This window comes from Taeniopygia guttata, chromosome 2 (genome assembly GCF_048771995.1).
Source record: "Taeniopygia guttata chromosome 2, bTaeGut7.mat, whole genome shotgun sequence".
NCBI lineage: Eukaryota > Metazoa > Chordata > Aves > Passeriformes > Estrildidae > Taeniopygia > Taeniopygia guttata.
Window position 1 is genome coordinate 23084859 of NC_133026.1, and position 23786 is coordinate 23108644.

At 39.8% G+C, this 23786-nt stretch overlaps 1 protein-coding gene across 2 annotated transcripts in view; it reads left to right on the top strand.

The window, feature by feature from the left end:
- CDK14 (cyclin dependent kinase 14) overlaps positions 1 to 23786 on the top strand; it is a 399376-nt gene that overhangs the window by 321478 nt on the left and 54112 nt on the right. The window contains exon 15 of one of the 2 annotated variants that reach the window (XM_041714407.2): positions 20659 to 23283. The exons of the other annotated variant lie outside the window; for it this stretch is intronic. The gene's annotated coding sequence lies outside the window, so the exon portion shown is untranslated. Of the gene's footprint in view, positions 1 to 20658; positions 23284 to 23786 lie in introns of those variants that run through there. 2 annotated transcript variants of the gene reach the window in all.

The window sequence follows — 23786 nt, forward strand, 5'->3', positions numbered from 1 at the left end:
AAAAAGGGAAAAATATTTTTGAATATACATGAAACCAGAGCTTTTCAGACAGTCAGATAAGGAAGGCTTTTTTACAGGTTGAATAAGTATTTCATATTGATCTGGGACATCTCTAAAAAACATCAAAGCAGTGTAAAAATAAACTCATTCAGGATGACTGGAACAATATTCACAAAATTGAGGAGGGCATATACCCTGCTGCATTCAGAGGAGTGAACTTTGACTTTTTAGGTAAGAGAGTCCAACTGCTCCATAATCCCCAGGTTTTCCTCTCAGAAAAAATGTCCTACCTGCCGGACTGTCCAAACAATGTCATACAGGCAGATCAAGTGAAATTTCTGCAATTGATGTTGCCTGAGAAAGTAGCTCTGCTGGATTCAAGGCTGCTGAGCAACCTGTACACCATGGGGTGGGACAGGTAAACCACCAAAAGCAGTGGTGGTGTGCACTGCCTCGTGTCCCTGCTCCACCACCAACCCAGCCCTGCTCCCTGTGTTCTGAGAGATGTAGAGCTCTCGGCCACTTGAAGGCATTGGTATTTGTGATGAAAATTCACTGTGGCTGCAGAGATACAAAGGGAGCCTCTCTTGAATGCTGATGTGTCCAGCTTCATGTAACTCATGAACATTCACTGAGTAAGAAAATGGGTGATGATTATGGTCTGGGCAGCTCTCTAGGGTACTCATCTGAATTTTCCATTCTCTGCTTTCAAGTATCTTCAAAGCAAAAAAATGGAACTTGTACCACCTAGAATCAGTATCATTATAAAGGAGGTAGGAGGTCCATGATTTGAAGACCCAGCTTTAAATAAGGTAGGAAAAGGAGTGGATATCTACCTCCAGTCTCACCAGATGTAGTTGGTGTGGCATATGGCACTCTTTTCCCATGTTCTGTTGTTTCAGAAATTGTTTTCAAGACAGTTTGTAAGTCTTGCATGAAAAGCCAAAGCAAAAAACTATTGCAAAACCACCAAAATAATCCTTTCTACATTTTATTTCAGGTGAAACTGCTGACTAAATTTGACTTGATGTTACAAGTGTTTGTATTTTTCTGTGACTAAGTGATTCCTGAGCACAGTCCTGTGCTCAGCTCTGGTTTGAGCTCTGTTAGTTCACACTCCTCATATGCTTTGGGAGCATTTGAGATAGCTGCTCCCTCTCTGAGCCACAAACTGCTCCATAGGGATGGGTGGACATACTAGCCATGCAGTTGCACTCTCCTAGCAAAGTGGTTTTCATGATAAACGCCTGAGGCTCTAAAGAAATGTGACTTCATGACTTCAGCCTTCCCTTTCCAAAACCCTCATCTAACATCTGTTGCCTATATATACATTCTACTCTGGCAAACATTTAATTCGCTCTATAATCTGTGGAAAATGTAGCAATCGATTTCTGATTAGTGTTACTAAAAGCTGTGGCTAGTTTGTTTTCACTTGGAGTGTGTAAATGGCTTTTTGACAGGTTTGACTTCTGGGCAGTTCCTGGCTGAAAATGCTGTCATCAGCATTGCTTTCCCTCCTGGCCTGTCGAAAGCAAGTCATCCTGTGATCAAACAGCGGCCTGCAACTATCAATATCCATTAGCTGGACTTCTTAGCTGCTGTGTACTGCTCCTTAGAATTCTGGAAGTAGAGCTGGCCAGAGGTAGATCTTCATCTTCAAAATGTAGGTCTTACAAAGACACATCTTGGGGACATTTTGAGCCATGAACAATGAAACTGTATTGCTTGTACCATGGCGCTCTCCACCCACACTTAGATGTCACATCCTGCTGGAGGATTTTTATATGTAAATTTGGGCTACCCTGTGGATCCCGATCCTCTTCTCTCCTGCAAATCTGGTTTCTTATTAAAGCTTTCATTGAAAGTGTGAACTGGGAGGAGGGTGTCTGTCTGCTTTTCCAATTCACATATCTCAAAGCACAAGAGAGATTGGTGATTTGGCCCTTGCTCTCTCAACAGCTGCAGCTTCAGAGAATCACAGGAGGTATTTCCAGCTCTGCTGCCTGCACTCCTCATCCAACAAATTAGGAGATTTTCTGCCTCTCTCCCAATGCTGCCACTTTTTCTGAACCACCCCACATGTAGGCCCTCCTTGTGTCACTGTTTTTAGCTATTCCTCTATCACTGTAGGTTTCTCTGGAAGTAAAGATGCAGCTTCCTTGTGTGGGGTAGCTTTTCCATATGGAGATCCACAAGCAGGGCAGCTATGCTCCTATGAATGCCCCCAAGAAATCAGCTACCCACTGCAGAGGACTCTCAAGAGACCAAGCTCATGTGGGTGTGGAGAGCACTCAACATTTTCCAGGGTTTAGTGTGCATCATGGCTGTCTCCTGCCTCATCAAAATGGCCTTAATTTGCAACACAAAAATTCTCTAGTCCTCTAACCCCAAACCTGGCTGCCAGTATCTAAGGAAAGAAAGCCCATAGAAATATCTCCTCTAAGTAGTCTTCCAGCTCTCAACAGTGTCCAACCAAAGGGTATCCTGAGTGAAGGTGACGGCCTGTCAAGGGACAGTGAATGCCTTCTTACTGCCCCATGAGACAGCAGCCTAGGTAAAATTGCCTGGAGGAACCATAGCAAACTAACCAGAGCATGCCTGTACCTCAGAGCCTAATTCCATACCTAGCCCTGCTGAACACACTGCTTGGCTTGGACACGCTCCTTGTCCTTTACATCCAGATATCTGAACTGTAGAAGCTTCTTCCTGTAGTGCTATGCTCATGAAAGAAACCTGGAACATCATGTTTATTAAATAATTTTTAATTTGGGACATTAGTGAGAGTTTTTTGTAATTCTCCAACAGCTTTTTTCTGCATGATCTCTAGTTCCCTGTATTTCCCAGCTGTAGCTCACATGTGCCTCTTTACTTAGTGCCATCAGTGGATATACTTAATGAGCAGAACCTTTCTGCAGGTTTGTGCTGGATATTTCTAATTGCCAAAGTCTCTTCTTAGTGGTCTCTAATTATCTGTTTTATATAGTCACCCTGTGGATAGCACAAGCCCATATCATACTGTAGACTAGGGATCAGTCTAGAGATCACGCAAAGACACAAACATGCTGAGAGGAAAATGAGCTGCCACCCATGTGTATTTGAACTCTAATTTTGTACTTTGATATTCCCATTGTTCAGTGTTGCAGGTCTTCCTGGCAGGGATATTTCTAAATCCCACAGTCCCAGTTCTCTTGTTTTCTCTATCTGTTGTTAAGCAGAAGTAATTTTGCTATAGTTAGTGCCAAGATGTATAAGTAAAACTGGAAAAAAAAAAAGAAAAAGAAGCAAGCCTTTAAACACTTGTGTATCTTTAATAATAGTGATTTTCATAGAGTCAAAAAGATCTCTTTTTTTATCCATCTACTGTGTTAGCTTTTATCTAGGTTTGTGGGTTGTTTTGCATAACCCTGTTTGCGAACCTGCTTCAGCAAGGCCCAAATAATTGTTAATTATTTGTGCTTTATTATCAGAGGGTTACTGCACAATAAAGTACTGTCACTTCATTCTCTGTTGCTTTCCCCACCTCCATTTCTTCAGAAAACCAGGTACCACTATCCTTCCTGCAGTCTTGCCTGTAACTCTGTCACATTTGTGCAGTATGTTGTCTTCTGAAATCTCTGTTTAGAGAAGTCCTTCTTTAGCAGGAAGTGAACTTTGCAATACTCAGTTATGCTGCACACTGTATCTCCCCACTGCAATTCATTTCACTCTAAAGCAAGAACTAACCTACTGAAATGGTTGTTTCTGGCTGGGCTTGGGGTTACTGAGATCCTCAGGAACAATAACTTTCCTCAGTGCCTGAACCTCTGGGTGGATGAGCTATGTGCCTGGAGTCCATCAGGGAGAGCAGTAATACTGAGCTGGTTTTGCAATGCAGCCAGCACTGGAACGGACACCTGACAGCCTGAGGCTGGGAGTGCTCTAGGGAAGGTATAAGTATCCTCTTCAGGCTTTATCACTCAGCTGAGATTTTCGGCAAGATGGATGAGACAAAATTGATTAATCAGCTGGGGAATTCCTACTGAGGATGAAATGTGTTCAATCCCTATCACTGTGGAAATTAAGGAACTGGTGGTGAGTGTCTTTCTATAAACTATATATCAGACAACCTGCTCAGCACAGCTGATTTCTTGAGAGCCTTTTCAGCCCCAATTTCTGACTGAATCTGGGAAAGTTGCTGCTTGTTTAAATTATGCTAAAAAGGATACAGTGAACGTTTAGAGGCATGGCTACTGCTCGAGATGTTTCTACTGATTGTTTTGTAAGTCACACACTTCTGTGACTGAACTCAGAAACAAGCTGCATCTTTAAAAAGCTAACAAACAAGAAAATTGTCCCATAAAGTAGGAGCATGGACAATCTGTTCTTAGAGATGAGACCCAACACTACTAGTCTGGTTCTGGTTTTCTTTGGAAACTAGTCTGGTTTCCAAAGAAAAGTACTAGCTCTACTCATCCTTTGCTTTGATATAGATACTGCTCATGAAAATGGAGCTAAGGTCAGCAGCCAAAAAATGTAGCTGCTTGGGATTAGCATTTTAACTCTAGACTATCAGTACTGATTGCTTTTACAGATATTTTATTAATGTTCAGGAAAAGAGGAATAGAATATAGGACACTCTTCCAAACACACACCCCTTTGTTATAAAAGCATATTATGGGAGATATTTCTGCTTAGACTTCTTTTACCAAAACAAGATTTTAATTTTAAGTGTTACAGACTCTTATAGTGTATTCTGTGCTGGTTTTGGTTTATTTTCCTGGTTGCCATTTATTTCATCATATTGCCTGGGACTCCAAGACACAGCCAGACAGATCTGCTGAACACATGAATACTAAGGCAGTGGTTTCCCTAGTAACAATAACCATGTAACAGCTCTCACAACTTCCTGCCCTTCCTTACGGGATTTGTTTGTGTGTTTCTCACTGGTTTAGATAGAGGAGACACCAAAATTGAGGCTGGCCAAAAGGCATTCAGGATGAGCTTACTGGAAGTGGGGAGAGTAGAAAAAATGACTGCTGCATTTGCAAGTGGTGTTATTACAGAGTCTGGCTTTGGGCTTTTTTATGGGAATAATCCCGGGGGCATGCTCTAGCTGTCTCAGAGCATGGGCTGAACAGACTCTACTACAACTCAGAATCTTACTTCAGAATGTTTTTTTTACAAATGTAACTATTGTCATAATGGATTAAGTGCAGCTTTGAGTCAGTAATCGATTAATGGAAAGCAGAGCTGGGTAACAAATACAGACCTTAAGTATGCAGCCTCAGTGCAGGACTTACTGCTAGCACTTTAGAGAAGATTAATTAAGCAGCATTTGGGAACATGTACTTCTGGGTTCAGACAGCTAGCAGGGTTTTGTCTGACTGGCATGTGGAAGAAAAGGGGTGATTCAGTCTCTAATACATTGCAAAGTATTCCTCAAAGAAAGTAACTATTGCACTATTCAGGTGGAGGATTCTGGTAGGCATGTTACGTATTATCATTAAATTGGGTTATCTTTTTAGTCTTCTAATCAACCAGCCTATTTACAGCTCACTCTAAACCAGGTGAAGAAATCTGCAGTATTAAACCCGGGTATTAAATCTGCTTCTTCAGGCATTGAAAAGCTGAATTCCTGTATTTCATTAGCCATTATTCATATATGTATATCGAATGTTGTAGCCACTTGCACATCATTTTTTACATCAAAAATTACTTTTGCTGAAAAATAAAGGTTGGTATTATCTGTCAGTTCTCTGTAAAGCTGTATAAGATTGATCTGTTCCTGAACAAGCTGAAATGATTTAGTATGTTGCTAGAAGGAAGAACTGATAAGGGCCAAACTGCAATCAGCTGTGAGTTTACTATTAAGATAATAAATGTGAACAGACACTGTACAGAGATCAGCCATGCTTTCCTTTTTCCAGATATTTGACCACAATGAAATCATGACATTATCTTAAAGCTGACACATGTAACTCTAGTCATACAGATATTTACACTTAAAAATGATAAGCTTGATCCTGAGAGATGCTGGGTATACCCATCCTTGCTGCTTTTAATGGCAATTCTGGGTGGTTCAGATCCTTTGGATCAGATTAAGATCATCTCAACAAATCACAGTGAGGAAGACAGAGAGGAAATGGCTATCAGAAAACCAAAGACAGGCTAAGATTTTATCCTTATCACACAGAGGTGAGGTGCCTCAGAGCAATATACTGATTCTCTTCTCAGGCTATATCAAATATCAGGACTGGCCAATGTTCTTTAATTCAGGGCAGCCATAGAAATAAGCATGAACACATTTGCAATTAGCACTTACACTGTCCCAGAAGTGACACTACACAGCACTATCTTCCCAGGTACTATATTTTAGACTAGGTGTTTAAAGCAGTTTAACTGGGGTCTTCTGTAAACCAGCTGTGTTGGAATTCTTATCACCCGAAACCCACTTCAACCTGTATGCAATATGATCTTGGCAGAGAAAAATACAGTTTTGTGCTCCCAGGATCACTGGCAGTAATGAAATAATGTTGTCTTCAAAGCTGAACCTAAGTTAAATCCAATCTTGTAATAGCACATTATATTCTTAGAAGGAGTTAGTGACATCTACGTTTTGATTTTACAGTTTCTCTGAAGGTACAGAGTCTTCCAAATTATTGTACACTTTTGAGATTTTTTTTTTCTATGTTTCTGTTTGCAGAATAAACTTTGTAATTAATATTGACTAAATAAAACCAGCAGGCTTACGTGTCTAATGGCACATGCACATCAGCAGCAATCCTATAAACACATATACAGATGTGTGCATAAATTCAGATGAGTACAGGACAGGAGCATGGCTGTATTCAATGCTGAAAATAATAACACAGTTCCTAATTATGTACATGGTTGGCTATACTGATTTAAGGCAGGATATTAATTCCATTTTCTAACTGTACATCAATGGACCTAAAGACTGTAAATTGCCAAAGCTAAATCAGATGTGTAATAGAAAATTTAGAACATTTATAATTTTGTCAAATAGCAAAACATTCTTGTTTTCACAGGGGTGTAATGTGGACCTTACAGTATAACAAGAGCTATGAGTCATTTAAAAATATGTAATATCCTTTGCATATCAGAGATACTTTTCTCATGAATAAGGAACTTTTCACTGTAAGAAAACTTTTATATGACTCTTGCTTTTTTCTCAGTCTATTTCCAGGCTAAATTTACTGTAAAGAGAGAGGTTTTGCATCTGCCTATGACAGTTCTCCAGTGTATTGAGGTCAGCTTCCATTCTCCTTGGCTCTTATGCCTGCCTGTATAAACACAAATTCCATTTCCATCCTATTATTTTTCTAATCAAGGGTTTGTCATGCAAAAGAAGATCTGAGGTGACTGTGTTTTCCATTATGCAAAACATTCCATTATGATAATATCTTCAGGATAGTCTTATAAAGGTGCCCTGCCCAAAGACATCACAAATGAGAGCACTAAAATGGTAGACAAATCCTGCATAATTTGCCCTCTCATTTAACATTCAGGCCACAGAGTTCACCCTAATTTGCCATACACATTTCCTCTGACATCCTCGATCTGTACATATGGTAAAAATAAGAATTGGCAGCTTTCACTGAATAGATTTCTGTTAAGTGCTTATCAAAAGAAGAAGAAGAAAGGGGCTGTAAAATGCAGTCATATATAGTACATCCTTCGATTTCTTTTGCTTTCTCTGCTAAATTCACACTTAGTAAAATCTATAGTCAATGAAATTTACCTTTTGAGCTCAAGTTGTTTCCATTCAGAACAAAGTAAAAAATATGCCAGCAAAGAAAACCTGATATTTCTTAGAAATTCTCTTTTCTTTTTTATGCCAAATCCCAATGGGCAGGGCTCCACAGAAAGGGAGTTTATTTTCTAAATCCTTTGAACACAAAGCTCTTACATTTTCTAGGACAAGATGTTTTCCTAGACAATCTCAATATTGTATATTTTTATTATTAATACTTCTGTCATAAAGATGAATACACACATTTATTTTATTGTGTATATATATAATTTCCATTAGATATAATTTTAATTATTCAAATACGAATCAGCTTACGAACAGACTCCTGTGAAGACTTGTGTCTGAGTCTTGGCAAGCACATCATATTTCTGCAGTTTCTGTGTATTTGATTTATCTGTTCTCTCTTCTTACTGTGCAGATATGTGTGTTGTATGTGCACATGTGCTAAATATATAGGTAAGTGAATCTGCATTGACCCCTTTGTTTGAAAAAACTTCTGAATTTGTGGGGCATTTTTAAAAGTTTTCTGTGGTGATGATTGTTTATGACTATTCCTGTAGCAAGAGAGATAAATTTTAGGGCTGTAGAAAACATAGGTGTTTTAATTAAAATCCAAAATTGATAAATGGTCCTTTTCTTCGCTGGCTTTCTGGCATGTCCTTCTAGATCTGGGGAACACTATGTCATTGCTGGTCTTTCCAGTTCAGGGGTAGTATTAGCTTTTAGGCCTTGAATGCTTTTTTTTCCCCTTATGTATTTGTATGGCTTGGTGTATCATCATCATTTTAATCTTTTTAATTAAAGTCAATCCCCTGCCTTGATTTCCTAACTCAGTCTCTGATATTTTAAAACGTTTTCTATTTCTAACTGCAATATTTGAAAGAGATGCCTCAAGTCTTTTTCACAATTTTATCTGATTTACTGGAACTGTTCTTAGTCCATGAAGTAATAATAAATTTGAAAAAACCCATATGGATGGTAGATGTATTATCCTTATTGATCCATAATCTCATCACCTACTGTGCACCATTTCTGACTAAGGTACATGACTGTTTTAATTCATCTTTACTGAACCACTGATGCTGAACTAACTGATGCTGATGTGGATATAACTACATGTAGGACTAGACTTCTCTATAACTTCTCTTACATTATATGTCAGCACAGTATGTATTCTTTCTTCTCCAAGATGCAGCCATCTCATATTCTTGGAGCTAGTTTTAAGTTCAAGTCTACAAAACCAATTTTCCAACATGGCAAAAAATATTTTCATTAAATCAGACAAACTTGCCAGTAATCACATATAATTTATATTTACTGAAAAGCTTTGCTATGTATCTTTCAAAATTACGCCCTCCAAGGCATCTCACAGCAAGATTCATCTTCATGATTGAAAATTAGTGTGATTCCAATGCCTGAGCTCCTAAATCAAACATGGACTTACCCAATTGCTTGACATTTCTTACTTCACTACAGGAGTCTTAACACGCACCTTTTAAAATTACGCTTACATGGAACTCCACATATCCACATCCTCTATATTGTATCCACTCAAGGCAGTTGTTTTCATCCAAAAGTTTTAACCCATTTTTATTACTCCCCTCCCATCAGTTGCCAAGAGTGATAATTTGATCAATAAAGCTTGCGTCTGCTGTGAAGTCACACTGTTTCTGGCCATCTGCTCCCTCTGGGCCTTCATCTGTTGGTAAATGTATTCAGGATTATTTTTTTCCACCTTTAGTTAGCTGGATGAGCAGGATCTTCCTTTCCCTGAAGCTGGTAGAGAGATTGTCTTTAGCTGCTTACCTGAAACCTCCTTGGCTTCCTTTACATATCTGTTTTGGCCTCTTTGCTGGCCCTTGCACTGACAGCTTTCAACAGCTCAATCATGACCCTTGCTGTTCCTGCAGCTATCCCACTTCTGACCACTTTGCTGCTGTCCTCACTTTTCTTTGTTTGCAAATAAGTAGAACCAATAAACAATCAACATAACAACCAGGACCGCTCAAGTCAGCGATGCAAACATATTTTGTACTTAAAAAACAAACCAAACCAAACCAAAACATGATCAGGATTTTTGGATCAAGGCCCAGCTTATCACAGCTGTATGCACAGCTAATAGAGCTAGATTTATGCTATTTTTTGAAGTCTGATTTCTTGAAAGTGGTCCGTAAGGCCCAAGTTTCCATCTTCATGGGAGAGGACACAGCTTCCAAAAATCATCCTCTATTCATTAATGTGTAATGTTATGCAACCAGATTTAAAATTCTTGGTTGCAGCAGGCAGTTTTATGAAGCCTGAAAGCCAACATAGGTGATCAAGTCTGCTCTGTGGATCCCCATGGTTTAGCAGCAGCTGTTTGGATAGGAGCTTGCTGCATACATTGCCTCTCCTGTCATTGCAACCTCCAATAGCTGCTGCTTCTCTCCTTCTGCTGGTGTTCCAAAAAGCAAGCCAGCATGGCACTGGATGTACAGAGCTAAAATGCTCACATCACTATCTGCTCTCTCTTCTCCCCAGGGGTTCTAACCCTACTTGAAATTGGATGGAGAAACTGCATGCTGAGATCAGCTACCAGAGCATAACAGGTTACAGGTTACTGTGCAGCTGCTGATCTATGGTATCTGCTCATTCTTTGCTTGTAGAAAGTGCAAAGGAAACAGGGGTATGAAACTCTAAAAACTTATACACCTAGGATTGCAGACAGTTGTTCATGTCTTTGTGTGTATGACCACAACACAACTACAGCAGCCTGTAGAATGCTCAACTCCAGTCAGATGCTTAATGCAAAAGCTTTTCAGCTATCCCCATGTTTTTATTAATTTTCCTTGACTTCTTTTACTTGCTGTCCCTAACTGCCCAGATCCAGAGAAACAACCAGGCTTTCTGAGCCAAAGCTCCAGCATGCTCAGTCTCACAGTACCACTGTCCCTGCTCAGAACTGGGCATCTTCTGACCAGGGCAGTTCAAAGTCCGACTGTTCCCCATGCACGAGCACAGAACTGTGAGGTGAAGCATAAATGAGAGGATGTATTCTGCCTCCACTGCTGGATGAATGTGGGGTTGCTCTGTAAGAGAACATATTCTACCTGCTCAGTACCAAGGGGATCAAGTTCCACAGTACATTCCCTGGAGGAAATGGTTGCACTTTCTTAACTGAGTGTGTGAGCAGAGCTGTGCTTCCTAGTTCACTGTCAAGACTATTGTCTAAAAGACTGTACATTCTTTTAATTAAATAGTAAAGAATGTGTTTACTTAATTCTACTTTCTACTGCAGAAATATATGATAGTGGAAATTATGGATTCTGGTGCCTGCCAGGTCCCTGATACCCTTTTGTGTTTTAGAATCTAGGCAATTAGAGAATTCATGTGGTAATTCTTCCATTATACTTTTCACATTAATATATTTTCTTCTGAATTGTCTAGTCAAATGAATTGCATTGAGCCTTATTTTGGGTATACTTAGCACACTTCTAAAGAGACTTATTAAGCTACGAATTTTTATATCACTTAAGTATTGTCGTAACAACAACATTCAAGAAAGCTGGTTCATGATCTGATATGGTGATAGCTCCAATTTTTATGTGTTGTATTGTCAGGCTGCTTGTGATATAATAGAAAAGATCTACTCTTGGCTAGGGAGAGATGAGATGTGAAGTTTTCTCTGCTGGAGTGCATATGCCTTCCGACATCAAAGCTTTTAAAATTTCCCATACATCAGAATGGAAACTGGACATTTTATCACCTGGGGTGCTGCTTGCTCCCTACTGCTTTGTCTGCCCAGCAGCTCCCCAGGGCTGGAGCAAAAGCTGTTCACATCAGAGGCCAGAAGTAAGGCATACTCCTGGCTACAGCTGTGGGTGTCCACTGACAGTAAACAGATGCCAGGACAAAAAAATCTAACCAACCAATGAGGAAAAAAAAAAAAAAAAAAAGAAAACAAAAAAACCACCCTGTTTTTCTTGGGAACTTTACTATGACAACAATCCTCATAAAAGCAGCAGCTCTGTCCTGGGCATTTATAAACCAAACACCTGCAGGAGACATTTCTTCATTCTTTAAAGGCTCTGACCTTCAACCTCAGATCTCTGTTCTCCTTCAGCATGGCATGGAAATAAGCTGTAATTGCAGATACTAAAAGTCTGTATTATAATGACTCTTGTTATAAGATAGGATAGACTCTGGTTACAAAATGAGAATGTCCACGCACCGAATTTCTTTATCATTTGTCTACAGCAACATGAGTAAGTGATGCTCAGAGGCAGATGCTACATGGGCTGCATAGAACTGGTCAGGGAGCAGCAGTAAGAAAGTCATGGCTGTCTCCTGTGGATGCAAAAGGGGTCCCTGAACAATGTCAGCTATGAGCAATGTCATATATTTAATTTGGTAAGATGACATTTTTATTTATTTTTATTGGGTGGTTATCCACTTGTGAGAAATACAGGCCAAGAGCTGGGTCTGGGAAAACAAATTATGTCTGGAATTTATCTTGATAAAGTGTAAAAGCAGATTATGTTCTTTGGGCTAAAAGTAGTTAGCATGAGATCGTGAGTTCCTTAGTTCTTTACTGCTTTAAGAAAAGAAAGAGACTTTTAAAAGAAAAACTAAATTAGTGAAATAATGACTATGTATATGCAGAGAGAATTTGTGGATTAGGCTTGTAGGTACTTCTGCAAGGTATTCTTGCTGATTTTAGGTGTCAGATGCTTTACCTTAGTTAAAAAGCTGTTACTACAAGTGCTGCAGTAAATAACCCTCTCCATTATTTGTCTTCTTGTTTCTAAAAGATCATCAGAGTCCTTTGCACTGTTGAGGTCTAGAAAACTGGAAGAAAAAATGGGAGATAATCCTTTTAAAAGCAAAATACATATTGATGGAAATCTCATTTTCATGTGCAGTCAGAAGCAGCCCAAGTGCCATTGTCTATACACACTCCGAAGGAAGAGGAAGTGAAATATTTGCACACATGCTAAAGGGCTGTGAATCTATGAAACTTCCACTTCAAATCCCAGCCAAATCTTCTCTGACCAGCTTGAGATAAATAAGTACCCAACACAACAAAGTTAAAATGCTGTGTTTTTTCCAACCTTGTTTTTAATTGAACAATTCCATATCTAAGTTCTTGTCCAACAGTTACTCCAGATATTTTACAATGTAGTTAAATTTGAATTCTGAGGATTCAAATTCTCAGCCTACACCTGAGTTTTCATGTTGATGATCATTATTGTTAACCATCTGTCTCTGATCAAATTTCTTTTATCAAGGCCTTTTTTAATATGTGTATTCCTTGAGGATTTGCTGCACAGTATGACAAATACCCATTGACAGTGGCATGTTCCAACTTCATTGATTAGGCTTGTTGAGAAGCAGTTAGGACTCTCTGCCTCCTACCCACAACATAAAAGGGGCAGAGGTTGTGTCTCCTCTTGCACCATTTCATCTTTATCAAGGGCTGCTCCTTCTCCCATGAAGAGCTGCTCTACAGTGTTAGTAGTGGCACTGGGAGATCCACTCACAGTAGACGTAGTACAGGTTATCTGGTTAATTAAATTCAGTGCATATGCCCAGTCCAGAGTTTTTCAGTGGCAGGCAGCTGTCTCCTCGCAGCAATAGAAGGGTACATCCCCTTCAAAAACAGTGCTCTGCCACCCACACTGGTAGAGGTGGCAGGACTGCTGTGCACCACTGTCCTTGGAGTTTCCCTTCATATTAACTGATAACATGTGAGCTGCTCCATGGTCTGATGAGTAATTTAAATTGCTATTGACAACGGCATGCTGAGAGAGAGTTAGAGCATAAAAGGGAGGCAGGGAGAGGAAACTGGCGATGAAGCAAGTTAAGTAAATACATAAATATAAACATTCATCGCTCCTCTTGATTGCTTTTCAGGTAAGAGAATAGATATTAAGAAGCTTGGATGCTGCTATGAGAGAGTTTAAGGTGATAGCTTGGTCATGGATTAATACTGTGATGTTAAATCTTAATCTTGTCAACATACATAGCGGCGGGGGGGGGGGGGGGGGGGAGGTGTTAAATGATAGCCTCAAGTCCTGCTGCCCCTCTTTGCAGGGAAGGAGTCAACATCAAGGTGACTCAAGGTCTTTTCTACTCCCAAGCCCCTCAATTTCCCTTTGCAGTACTGGAAGGAACAAAAGAACAGAGATTTCTCCCCATATTTGCCACCTCAGCGGCTGGTCCAGCTATGACTAGATTTTTTTATTTCAAGTCAGAATAACTAATGATTCAATTTTTTTTTGAAAGGTGCAATCTGAACTGCAGTTTCATGATTGCTTCATGCCCACTAAAGCTGGGCTGTTGCTGACAGGAACCATTCCCTCCTCTCCTGTGTTTCAGCTCACACCTTCCTTCCCTTTCCTCTCTGCTGGCACTAGCACCCCTGCAGCCATGCCAAGGGCTGGAGAAGGGAATTGCTGCAACTGGAATCACAATGGGCTTTGCTGGTCAGCTTTCAGCTGGGCCAGCACATTGCTCTGGTTCTCTCCACTGCCCTGTAGGTGCCTCTGTGGGAGAAACAACAGGAGTGGGTAAGGTGTGGAACCACCCCCCTCAGGGGTCTTAAAACAACTGTGATTTTCCCAAAGTTTTCAGGAAATAAGAATGTGTGCCAGCTTTAGGTTAAATTCCCATTCCTATCACAGATTTCTTACCTGACTCTGAACAGGTCATTTTAATTACTCTCTGCCTTAGATTTCCTTCTCTAAAACAAAGACAAAGCAGTACTTTTATCTTTTAGAACAAGCACATTAGAGATTTTGAGGTGCTGAGGTGCCCAGGTACTCTGGGAATAGGAGCACAGAAAGACTTTTGATGGGTCTGCAAATATTTTTAAAGTGCTTCTGCCTCAAGCTTCTCTTTTTAATTGCAGTAATTGTAGACAGTATTTGTATTGCACAAATATGGTCTTCGTAGCTTAACAAGCTGTAAGTATCCATGATTTTGGCAAATCTTTGCTATAACTGAATTCCAGATCATAGAATTCAGGGTTTAAACCTGAGATATACCACAAAGGATGAAAATGGTTTTTTTCAGACTTTAAAAAGCATTTTCACTGTGTGTCAAGTTTCAGTAACTTTTAGTAGCATCACTCAACAGAGTGAGCAAGCACTCCATGGTGAAAACACCAGCTGTGGTCTATTTTACATGAAGTTACCTTTCAATGAGTCATACCATAGCATTTACTTGCTCCATCTGAACCTCAGCCTGATCTGAGATCGATTCAAGCTCATCTGACCTGACACTCATATTTTTTCCAACAGAGCTAATGTGTGGTTTTGTCTGGGACCAGATCCATCACTTACAGGGCTTCGGATACATCATCCAGCCCTGGCAATCTGATTCTAAAGGGCTGATTACCAGAAAGCACAGGTACAAGTACTTCTTACATATAAGGTGTCTGAAAGATGCTGAGACCAGGGATATTCAAAGTCATTGATCTAATTCTGAAACCACTTTACCACATACTCTTTTTTTGACCTTGGAAACACATTTGATTTCTCTGCATTTAAGTTCCTGCATTTAGAAAACAGGGATTAAGAACATAGATGCAAAGCTGCTTTAAGTTTATTGATATTTGCAGCTTTCAAAGCTTTAATGGGTAGCACCATACAAAGACAAAAAGTTCTTTTGGTTTTACATAAGTGATTCATTTTTCAGCTGGCTGCACTGTTGTACTGCAAATCTTCAGTGAGTGAAAACTTGCCATTTTGAAGAAACAACTGATTTAACTAAATGGTTTTTCAAAGGCACAGCATAGAAAAATTGGTGCAACCCCATCAGAGATAAATTTATTTCAGGCTGAGTGCCTCATATTGATTAAGCTTATGTCAGCAAGGAATCAACTTGCTAATGCCATGAAAGGCACTTTTAAACTGAAATAAGAGTGTCTACACAAGGGATTAGTTTAATATTGGCATTATTTTGCCCCAAATAAGACAAGTCTTTAAGTTCCATATCCCCAGTGCTATGCATGGTGAATTAAAAAAAAAAAAAAAAAGAAATGGCATAGCAGACATGGCAAAAACCAATTAATTCCTGTCCTTGGTACTCAGAGTGCTATATTGGCTCACACTTAGGTTTGCTGTGATTTGAAGCATCTTTAAGCCTGCTGCTATTGAACACAATATGGGGGAACATGGTTCTGTCATATTTTTTTAATGTTCAAGCAATGCTGACATATCCCAGAGATGTGAGTTCAAGGCTGTGATTTCATGGCAGCCTAATTTCTATGGCAGGCCAGCTGCCACTATGAAGTCAGAAATACATTACTTGTGAGAAGGAAGGAAAAGTGCCTCCCAAACCAGTTTGGTGGATGCTTTTGCTTGTTATGGCAATGGTGTGGACAAAGTTTAGGATGAGGTACTCCTAGCCCATTCTCTAAAAGGAGGACCCAGTCTTCCAACCCGAATTGCAATCACAGATGTCCTTGTTAAGAATGTAAGTGTAAACACAATGAAGACTTTAAGTAAATACTTAATACAGTCTACATTTTTAAAAAGTCATTATGTATTCAAAGAAGAAGCTCTACAACTGTAAAAAATATAGAAATAGAAACCACAATGGCTTTTCAGAAATACTAACTAATTGTTATCCTAATAGTAGACTGTATCTGTCTATCTATAATACATGGTAGAGGAACAGTCAATGTCCAAAAGAATCACCATCAGCAAAGTACTTCCTGAGATTTAAGAATGATTTCAACATTAATTGATATCAACAAGTAAGAACCAGAAACTAGATATCCTGTCTTTTCCCTTTCCATCCCTTCCTCATGAATTAAAGAGTTCCGAAGATTGAAGAATAACCATGAAGTCTCCCTCACTTTCCAGGTAGAATATATAAGAATGGGCATGACTGAACCTTGTTTGCAATGGTGTGACTACCACTGAGAGTCAAAGTGGAAAAGGAGAAAAAATTCTGAAAACACAGAAAAAAATCTGAAAATACATAAGCATGCCAGAATCTTCTGGATGCTAGAGATTCAGTCAGCCAAATGTTGCAGTAGCTGTGTCTCCTGGATATGGGCTCATTCCCACTGAGGTTCAAGGCTAAGGTTTTACTGCATTGGGATTCAGCTGTAGTGGGCTGCAGCTGCTGAGACCAGCCATGCCTGACATGACTGGATCAGGCTAGTATGACACTTTAAGATGAGGAAGCAAACTTTTATAGGCTCTGTATTCAGCATGTGGACAGTTGAGGGGAACAGAAGACTGGGACACTGAGGTGACATGGCTTATCCTCATGGTCTTCAGTGCTGGGAATCCTCAGATATGTTTCTTAATGCCAGCGATACCATATGAAAGTATACAGAATTACAATAATCATCCCTGGAGATGGCAAATCTGTGAATTTCCATAGATAAGTCCAAATTCAGTAAAAATTATGCAATCTTATTAGTCACCCATAAAAACAGAGACATCACAAGATCCAAAAGCAAAGACTTCTGATGCACCCACTATCATGGGATAGGTTAATGTTCTGGTAGGAATACTGGGGAAAGAGAGACTTGAACAATTTGCAGTTGGGCTAAACATTGTGGTTGCATATTTGATCACTAAAGAATGACAACCTGTGACAATAGGAAATTAAATTCCATCATCCTGAAGGTAATATTTCCTACTGAGAACTTTGAGATTTTTATGAAGTGCTCCTTTTTCTCCTCCTTGAAGACTCTGGGATTGGGCTAAGGCTGGTTTATCTGGGGTCCACATGGCATATCAGAGTGCTGCAGTGTTGAGCAGTTGCTGTGAAGCCTGGGTCAGAAAGTAGGGGAAATGCTAACTAGAAAAGTCAGCTGCAGAATTGGAGGAAGGTCTAGAACACTACTCCTGTCCATCCTTAAGATAATTCCTTTCACACAAACAGCCTAAATTAAAAAAAAAAAAAAAAATTATTTCAAAATACAGCTAACCCCTCCTGTATGATGAAGAATGTATTTAGGGGAGAAGTGGCTGCAAGCAGATCCTTGTGGCACATTCCTCTTAGTCTTGCTGATCTTCTGCCTCTGTTTACACTGGTTAAATATTTAAATCTATCTTTACAAATAAAAGCAAAAGCCCAAAAATTTATTCTAAAGGGAAAGTCAAGATTATCCTTCAACATGTACCAAGCTGCATTCCACTGAAAAAGGCAGATGTAGGCTGAGAATTACTCCTGCTCTGATCTCATCCTGCTCACTCTCTAAATAGCATTCATGGAAAATACACACACAGCTAAAAGACATAGAAAACCAAATTTCCTTCACTCTATCTCCCCACCTCACACACACACACACACACCTTTTCAATTTGTGTATCTTGAAAGAGTAATGCAGCAAATATGATCTGAATCTCATTTACATCAGTGGAAAGGGAGAGTCATTTCTTTAAAAGGAATGTACTTGAAGCACAGCAAGAGCGGCGTGAGGCCAGAAGTAAAAACTCATCACATAATTTCTCCTTGCATCACAGCCCTGTGAAGCCCTACTCCTTTCCCTTGTATCTGTGAAATCAGCAGGTCTACTCCTGGGAGTTAGGATTGCCATCTTAGGCCCTTAAATCAGCCTCTGTGTGTCTGAAGAACAAGAGAGAGTCTGTGTTTGCAGGCACTGTATGTAACTGTAGAAGAACTTGCTCAAGAAAGGGAAATAAAGAGAGAGTAAAAATGTTCTCATTCTCTGAACAAAATGAGCTGTGATCTGCAATTGCCCTTTTAAGAGTTGTGACTTTTTCTTGTTCTCCGGAAAACTTCTGGCAGCAGCAGCCGGGCTGCAGCCCCTGCGCCTCTCACCCCAGCGCAGAACATGTCAAGGAAGGCAGGCAACATACGGCTTTAATTTGCAAGGGATCATCTACATTTCTTCTGAACAGAAAAGAAAACCAAATCAAATCTCCACATACTCCATCTATCTTGAAAAAACAGCATTAAGGAAAAAATGATGTGGGTATCGGGAGGAAGAGATTCTTTGTAGTCTGCTTTGACTGTGCATACCGCTTTCCCTCATGCCTCTTTAAAACATAAAATCCTTGTAATGGGGGCCTGACTTACACCAGTGCTGGCCAAAAATTGCTCTTTATTCCTAGCCCATGCTACCTGGTAGAACATTCATGTTACAATAGGTATCACTCAGCAGAAATAAATTCTATTTCTCTTCTTCCCACATCCCCCAAATACAAATAAAAGTACAAGTTTTAACCTAAACTGACAATTGCAAATTAATATAGACAATTAATAAAAAGGCATATAGAGAGTGGGATGAATTTGAGGGTAAGCTAAGCTGGGCCACCCAATGGTCAGAGAATTACTTGTCAAATGCTTGTTAATAACAACTGCCTCTGCACTGAGGTGATTTTCTGAACATTTGGCTGTACAGCCTTGAGACCTTTGCTGCAGAAAGTATTCTGGCTGCTGACTGAACCATCCCTAAGGTCTGTGTTCAGCTCCTACTGATTTTCTTTGCCAATCACTGCATATGTGGTATTTTTGTCAGCACAGGCATACTTCCAAGAGTCTTCTAGATGTTCCAAGAAACGTTGAAGGCAGGTTTTTAAATTGTAAGTATTTTGCTCTTCCGGCAAGACTAGGTCTGTAAGGTCCTATGCCCATGGTCCTGAGGCAGATGTCTGTGTCACTGGCATGTTGCAAACTGAGAACTATCTTACCATGCAACTGTTAAAGCTGCTTGGGAGACTTGTCCAGGTACCTTCTCTCCAGAATTTTGGATTGTAGACCTCTGTGTCAACTTCTATGATCAAACATCTTACTTTGAAGATCATCTTACTTTGAAGAGCATCTATTATGTGGATTAAGGATTTTATGATCCAAAATATATGGTAGTTTTAATATGGCAATGGAAGGGTGTGCCTTATTTCATCTTACAGTTTGGGATGTATGATACTGTAATCATCTCTCCTTCATTTCACTGCATTTAGAATCTTTGTACTGATTCTCCTTCATTTTACTGCTTTTACAATCCTTGTACTGATTTTTCAGCAAATGTCTCGGTCTGTGCCTTGTGAGGACTTGATGTGATGTGTACTGCCAGTACTCAGAGCTGAAATGAGACCCACCTGAGATGTGAATCTGTACTGTCTCATTTGGAAACTCCCAAGAAACTTCATTAATTTATTATACACATTGTTGCCCATCACAGATTACATATTTTAATCCCTCTGTCTACCCAAATCCCAAAAATCCTCTCTTTCCATACAGAACTAATTACTATGCACACAAAAAATATTAACTGTTCTTATCAGCCAAGATTCATGCTCAACATGAGACAAAAATCAACTTTTAACTTATCCCACGTAGTTATGATGATCTTACTTTTAACCCTTTATTTGCAATCTAAATAATGAAACCTTGAATCAACTAAAAACCTAATTATTTAAGCATAAATTTTGCTTTAATTTGGTGGACAGACATAATTTATGTTATCATCTCAGTTTAAATTTTACTCATTTGGGTGCTCACTAACATAAAATACACATTTGTGCTTAAATTTGGATTCTCTGTATGTAACATAGGTGTGTGAGATAAAGCTGAATAATTTACTCTAGGGAAACAAGTTTTCCTTAAGTGCTGTGGAATGGAAGCATTCACTCTATCCTATTTCTGCCAGTCACATAGAAGAAAACAAGAAAATCCTGTGATGACTTTTTGCTTTGTTTCTTTACAAAATTAAAGATTTTCATAATACTTTTTTTCAGACAATCCCCCATCTCCCATAACAAGTAAAGCAAGCACAAACCAGCACTCTAAGGATAGTATTAGTACATAAAGAATGTAGGAGGCCAAATCTCATACTCTGCCTACCAACCAGAGTCCCCTAATGGCTGCTATACCTAGTTACAGCTCCATATTGTTTTTTTATTATTATTTAATGCCCAAATTTTTGTTTCTTTTAGAATGGAAGATTGTCTTTCTGTGGCAAGGAAGAGTGCCTGTGCTTTAAGAAATACACTGTGAAATTCGTAAGAACATGATTACTGTCATGTTGACCCAAGCAAAGGTGCATCCAGTCCAGTCTCCTCTCTCCAACTGTCACCTGTGATGGACACATAAGGAATCATTAAAAGAACAAGGGAGACACACAGGAATAATTGTGTATGATGTGCAGTACTGGTCTTGCATAAAGTAGTATATTTTGTTAGACCAAGATATATATGTGGAAAAGTAAGACAGACTTTTGGTCACAGTTTTCTGTGGGTTATAATTACCTTTCAGTTAAGAGCAATTGCTCACAATTTCCTAAGATACTTATTAATTAAGCTAGCTCTGAAAGAAAGAAGATGGTAGCTTTGGAATAGACAGGACATTGATGATTTTAATGATGGGGAAAAATAGCATTTATTAGCTAAGCAAAAAGAAGAGACAATTGCCTTACAGTCTGTCGATTTGGAGATGGGTAAGTGGGAGGGGGTAGTGTTTTAAGTTGAAGGAAATTATAATGTACTATCAGACCAGCATCTCTACTGAGTCCAATATTTTGGGCAGAGTTAGGAAACTTAGTTCCCATGTGCACTTCTGTGAGACAAGTTTTGTAATTTCCTTAAGGAAAGGTCTGAAAGGCATGGGAGAATATCTGTTTTGTGAGAAAGACTCCCTCACAAAGAGCACAGTAGTTTCTTTGGTCTGTGGAGATGGCCTCCTGGAGTTCATGCTGAAGCTGGTGGTCGTTTTCAGCAGTAAAACTACAAGGAATGCAGATGTGCACTGGATGAAGTACAGCCCTGGAACATCAAATGTAAGATCAGGGTATGCTGGTGATTTGATGGCAGGGGGTGCTCATTGCTGTAGTAGTGGATGGGCATCAAAATCACATTGCATTTCTTTCTCAGGCAGGGTTTAAACTGATCTAGTGTTGTGGGCCACAAAGGATTATATGCTTTAATGATGAGTTTTGTGGTTTGGGGTGTTTGAAATGTAGGACACGTGCTTCTGGGAAGATTCTTTCCATACAGGATTTTCTTGTTAGTGAAAAATCACTAAACAGTTAAAGTGAGCAAGTCCTAGAAACTTTTCTGAACTTACCAGCTCACAACACTTGTTCTTCTCCCCACAATACCACTTCCATCCCTTTTCCACTTTTTCTTTCTGAGCTGATCTTACTGATGCATCTGAACTTGAAGTAGTTTTTCTCAAGCTGCATTTAGCTTTTAGCTAACTACTGCATTTAGATAGTTACTGCTTGAGAACCCAAAAAAAAAAAAAAAAAAAGCTTGTTAATCCAAAAATGTGTCTAGATTTCCTTCTGTACTAGTCGGTCTGAAAAAATCTGTTATGTGCATGTACAAACCTTATCTGTATACACTGGCCTTTCTCCTAGAACAATCTTCTAGGCTGAGATGGTGTATTTTGGTTTGAGAAATGTTTCCTTAATACTTCAAATGCAGACTCCAGTAGGTAAAATTTTAATCAACTGATGATGCACTTGGGCATCTTAATCACCTCTCCTGGATTGTGTGATGTGTCCCCAGGTCTAAAGAGGACAGGCAAAAAGCCAAGGAGGCTTCCCAAGACTAGTCAGAAATTCACACTCATTTTCTATGAGGAAGAGTATGGATAATACTTATTCTGATCTAAAGATTCTGTGTTCAGTCTTTTTAGGAAAAACAGAGAAACAATACTGCTATATTTAGGGCTGAATATGAATAGGTTTTGTGCTAGAAATAAGTTAATAATTTTAATTGAGGAAGATATGAAGAAAAATCAGATGCTTCAAACTATAAATACAGTATTTAAGGAATCAAACTGTTCAGCAGAAGATGGAAAAAGGTATTTGTGCATATAATTTTTGAAGTATTGTCCTCTGAGAAGAGAGTTCTTGACAGAACTCAATGAACCTCAGTAAACGAGGACATCAGCAATCGACGTTTTTAAGGATGTGCAATTTCTAAACATGATCCTGCTCCTGCAGTCGTTACACAGCATAGATTTTGCTGTTAATTAGTTTGAATGTGGGACAGTACTGCTGGGAGAAAGAAAGTGGCCTAAATAGCATGGTCCAAATTTTATCTGTAGCTATCCAAGAAATACGGATGTCTTTTATTAACCCTTGCCACCTTTGAGAGAAATAAATGCTGAAGCTGTCTTACTACTAATGGATTTTTGGAGCTCAATTAACATGTAAGGCGGAAAGGGTGGGAGCATGCTGCAGAGAAGGAAGACAGCTGGTAGGAGAAGTTCCATGCTTGATTCAGCTACGAATGATAGAATTAACCTTCGGACAAATATGAGAACATTTGCACACACGACAGAGAGCCTTAATTACTGAATGTCTGGAGAACAGGGCAGAGTTCTTCTCTCCAGGAGCACACTTTATTATTCTTATTCAGTTCCAATGAGTACAGTAAATCCCCTATTCAGCCTTCATCATTTTCCTGGACTATGCATTTCAGGAGAGCCAACAGGACCTCCATTCTGTTTGTGCAATGGAGCTTCAGGCATGCAAAAATGGCCACTGCTGGCGGTCACTGTATGGCCATTCACCCCCTCCCCAGAATATAGCAAGAATTTAAAAAAAAACAAAACTGACGGGAGGTATTGCAAGTTACACAGCATTCGACTTGAGTCACACTGGAATAGTTGCCCATTAAGCAGAGGGAGGAAGGGAAATAGGAAAGCCCTGTTGGGATTATTTTCGTACGTTGGGCTGCTGCTGTGGACACGATGGGAGGAAGGCACAGATAACACACTGGCAATAGCTCGGTATCGAGTTACTTAGCGTCTCTGGGGAGAGCCGAGTTTAGCCACTCCAACATCATCACGGTGTGAGCGACGTGTGACATCGCCGCCTGTGCCTTCACGTTGCTGCGGCTCTTGCCCGCACCTCAAGTGACCGCAGCGTGTCTCCCGCGTTTCAGACCCGCAGAAACAGCCCCGCTGCGCACTGCCCCCCGCAGCAGAGTGCGGCGGATCCCTCCTCCAATCCTGCCCTTTGCTCTGTGCCAAACATCGATTCCCCCGCCCGGGCTTTGCCCGGCTGCTCGCACGGCGGGGGGGCACCGAGGGCGACGGGCTCCGGCCCAGTCCG